The sequence below is a fragment of the Belonocnema kinseyi genome, chromosome 2 (assembly GCF_010883055.1).
Source record: "Belonocnema kinseyi isolate 2016_QV_RU_SX_M_011 chromosome 2, B_treatae_v1, whole genome shotgun sequence".
NCBI classification, from domain to species: Eukaryota; Metazoa; Arthropoda; class Insecta; order Hymenoptera; family Cynipidae; genus Belonocnema; species Belonocnema kinseyi.
Window position 1 is genome coordinate 117,748,390 of NC_046658.1, and position 4,736 is coordinate 117,753,125.

Here is a 4,736-nt window from a genome sequence, read left to right on the forward strand (position 1 = left end):
CTCGATATTTTATTTACAAAAAAAGTTCTTAGATTCAAAAAAACATTCAGTGAACCGAAAAAGTGAGGTCGGTAATATAGGTATTTAGCTGTGTCACATGCCTTTAAAGATTCCTCATTTTAGTTGAAAATTTATTTCTTTTTTAAAAATATCACTATTTTATTAAAAGTTCATAATTTTTTGAAGAAAATTAATCTTATTGGTTGAATATTTACGTGTTTAGTTGTAAATTCATGTATTTTGTTGAAAATTTTAATTTTTTTATAGAAAGGTAATCTTTGTAGTTTAAACTTCATCTTTTTTTCGAAAATAGAACTACTTGATTCATAATTTTTTTTTTTTAATTTAACAGTTATCTTTCTATTTAAAAATTTATTTATTTTATAAAAATTTAACTCTGTTTTTTGAAAATTCGTCTTTTTTGGTAGAATAATAATCTTCTTGGTGAAAAATTCAACGTTTTTGTTGAAAATTCATTTTTTAAATTAAATATTCAACTATTTTTACTATTTTTAACTATTTGAATAATTTTTTGAACTGTGGATATCACTGTATCATCTTGGGGTGAAAATTCATGTATTTTGTTGAAAATTCGTATATTTTTCAGAAAATTAATTTTTTTTTTTGTAAAAATTAACTGTTTTGTTGAAAATTCATATATTTTGTTGAAAATTCATGTATTTTGATAAAAATTCATGTATTTCGTTAAAAATTCATCTTTTTTTCGAAGAAAATTAATCTTATTGGGCAAACTTGAGGGAAAGCTAGGGAATTTCGAAAGTGGCATTCTGTAGAAGCCCTGCTGTTTAAATAACGCGCCTTAAGTGAAATCGTGTTAGGGGTGGGGGAAATGAGAGGTTGCAGAGAGTTAGAAGTGGGATGCCCTAATTTTTTTTAGTTAGTTTTTTTACATTTTTTTTTTAATTTTCTTGTATTGTTAGTTTTTTAAATCGATTTTTTTACTGATAACCTATCTTCGTTAATGGTAGATAAAAGCATGTGATATAATATTAAAGGAATGGAAGTGTATGTTAATTTGTGTATTTTTTATTTTTGTATTTCTTATTCACATAAATAATTTGTGAAATATCTTAAATTTAAATCAGAATCACATTTATTTGGAAAAAGAAGAGCAAATCTTAATCGGTCTGAATTGTAATGGAGATAATAATTTTTTTATAGAATCAGTGTATCATTCTGTTTATATTGATTTTTACAGGAAAATAAAAAAAATTTAACTGAGCTAAAAAAACATCTCTCAATAAATCGAAATATTTTACTTTTGGAATTTCTTTTAGAAGTACGTATGTATGTCAGGGAAAACCTGATGATGAGATAATTTTATTAGCTGGAAAAATACGAGGATTTGGGGAAAAAATCCCCAAATTCAAGGAATTTCTATTAATATAAATTGCTTTATTCCGTTCATAAAAGATTCTATGTAAAAATATTACTATATTAAAATTCTGGCTGCTTTCTTATCACACGAAAAATTTTCGCAGTATTACAAATTTAATTGAAGACAGTATATGTCAACAATACGTTATAAAAATATATTTATCGCAATTTATCATAGATTATATTATTATTCGAAATCACCCGACTACAGTGACGCACGTTTATGAACTTGTAAATTGACCTGTGTAAATTGTAAGTTGTACTTTTAAAACTTTTACTAGTAAATTGATTCTGTTGACCTAACTTACTTCAAATTGCATAGATTAATCTATGCGCAAGCCACAGAATTATTTGCCTCTCAAATATGTTGTCCTTTTTTGATATTCATCGAAAAATTTAAAAAAGTTTAAAAGTGACAAAATTTCGGCGGTTTTTTTGAAAATATTCAAAGACAATTTATTTAAAATTCCACTGTTTTTTCTCTTGATACCCCCCAAAATATCAACTTTCAACAAAAAATTGAATATTCTTGTTTAAACAAAAAATATGAATTTTCAATTGAAATGATCAATCTTTAGCTTGAATAATTGATTTTATGACGAGAAAGATGAATTTTCACACAAGAACATTATTTTTTACAACATAAGACGAATTTAATTGAAAATACATGAATTTTAAATTAAAAGCTAAATTGTCAACCAACAATTCAATATTTAAATTTTCAGTCAAAAATTAATGTTTAACAAAATAGATGAACTTTCGACTAAAAGGATGTAATTTTTGAATTGGAACAGTTGCGTTTTCCAGTTAAAAAACTAATTTGCAACAAATACGAAACTAATTTTCAAAAAAATAGTTAGGTAAATTTTCATACAAATTGATGAATTTTCAACTAAAATTATGAATCTTCAACTGGAATAGTCTAGTCTACAAGATTAATTTCTAAAAAAAGTCCAAACTTTCAACTGAAAACGCTAATTTTTCAACAAAATATTGAATAGTTATATTTTCAGTAAAAAAATTAATTTTCAAAAACGTAAAAGACAAACAAACAAGTTTTTAACAAACTAGTTAACGCTGCATCGGCGGAGGAAAAAACGAAGTTTAAACAAAATACCTCATTTTTTAATCAAGGACATGGATTTTCAATTAAAATAAGGTATTTTCAACAAAATAGTTCAATACATTAATATAAAGCTACTTTTACAAATGAAGAATCATTGTTATTCGACTTAAAATTAAATTTTAAAAAATGAAACACAATCTAGAAAGAATTCCCTGACTTAAAAAAACTTCCCTGACATTTCCAGGTTTTTCCAGGTATATAAAAATTCCCTGACAATTCCAGGTTTTCCAGGTTGGGCAAAAACCCTGAAATTTATATTCTTATTTATTAATATTTGTGTTATTATTTGATGAAATTAAAAATAAATCTTTGTTTTTTATTAAAATTGTAGGTTTTTTCCTATTCTGATTACAAAAATACCACCCTGGTTTATTTTCTAAAACCGAATCACATATTGGAAGAGACATTCATGATTTCTAACAACAGAACAGGATTCAATTATCGCATTTTTGACATCCTAAATTGATATAGGGCATAATTTCTAAAATACTTGAAATTTTTTATGGAAAGGACCATTTTGGTGATTTTTAACTCGATATCAGAAAAAAAGTCTTACTACAGTTGGGCTAAGGGGGTTTTCATGCACTTTCCATTAATAATAAGCATTTTTTGAAAAATTGCTTATTGTAATACAGTATTTTTAATTAAAATATTTCTAATAAAAAATAAATATTAACATTAGATAGAAAAAAATGTATAATGTGTATAATCCGAAATAAAAAAGTGTGCAATGGAAAAATAAATTTATTTTTTATGTAAAATTAGTCTATAAATCATCAAAAATCTTATTTATTTATCGATGACTTCACAGGCTTTTCCCCATTTCCATCTTTTTACTGTTTTTTCTTTTAACGCAAACTGAATTAGTGGTAAGTCTACTATTAAATTTTTGGTCAAGAATTCATACTTTTTTGTTAAAAATTCTATTATTTGGTTCAAAATTGAATTATTTTGTTTAAAACTCAATCTTTTCTGTAAAAAGTCATATTTCTTAGTTGAAAATTCGTCTTTCTGGCTTAGAAAATCAAGAATTCGGTAGCAAATTTAACTATTTGCTTGAAAATGTATGGATTTTGTTCAGAATTCGTCTTTTTTTACAGAATATAAATTTTTTGGAATAAAATGCAACTATTTAGTTAAAAATAAATCTTTTTTATTTGAGAATTCAGGCACTTTATTGAAAATTCGTTTTTGAACTCAATTAAAATCTTTTAATGTTAAAATATCAGATATTATATTTTTTGTTAAAAATTAATTTCTTCAGGTGTAAAATTCAACACCTTGGTTAAAGTTGAACTACTTTCTTAAAACTTCAATTTTTTGTTTAAGGATTCTGAAATTTAGTTGAAAATTCGTTTTTTGATTGTTTTAAAATTAATATTTGTAACCGAAAATGTAACCATTTTTTTGAAAATTTATATTCTCGGATTGAAAATTCAACTGTTTTGTAGAAACTTCGTTTTTTTGACTTCGAAATTCAACAATTTTGTACAAAATGCAAATATGTGATAAACAAATTTCGTTTTGTAGAAAATCATTCTTTTTTTATTAAAAAATAATTCTCCTCAATGAAAATTTAACCATTCCATGTTTTGGGTTGCAAATTCAACTATTTGGTTTAACCCTTAAACGGCCAAAACGCCACTACCGGTACACTACTTTTCAACGGCCAATAACTAAGACTATTCGACACTAGAAAAAATTGAGACATATATATTTTTATTGCTTAAGATCTCCTCTTTCCGACGGTGCCAATGAAATTCCTCAGAAAATTTACTTATTATCCCAAAATGCAGTTTAAACAAAAAAAACCGTGATTTTTCGTGCCTATTTTTTTTTTTTGAACCATTTTCCAAAGCTTTTCGAGTCTGTAATTAACCTGAAATCTCACTAAACGGTGGAATAAATGTCTAAACTTTGAGAATCCATGGTTCAAAGATCGATTTTTCGTTTTAGTATTTTCAAAATGGCGTCTTAATGGCAAAATTTTTGTGAAAACATTCATGAATTTTTTTACAATACACGATGCGCATTTCGGAAAAATCATCAAGAATAAAAAGTTCTTGTAATCAGCCAAGGAATACGCCTGAATTTTTTCGAAGCGTTTTAGGCAAAATTTTGGATTTTGCATATGAACAATTTTTGCAAAATTCAAAATTTTGCTCAAAACGCTCCGGAAAAATTCAGGCGTATTCCTCGGCTGATTACAAGA

The 4,736-nt window shown here is 25.4% G+C and overlaps 1 protein-coding gene across 2 annotated transcripts in view; it reads left to right on the forward strand.

The window, feature by feature from the left end:
• The window catches only part of LOC117167682, a 25,294-nt gene that overhangs the window by 4,093 nt on the left and 16,465 nt on the right, over positions 1–4,736 (forward strand). The window lies entirely within an intron of this gene.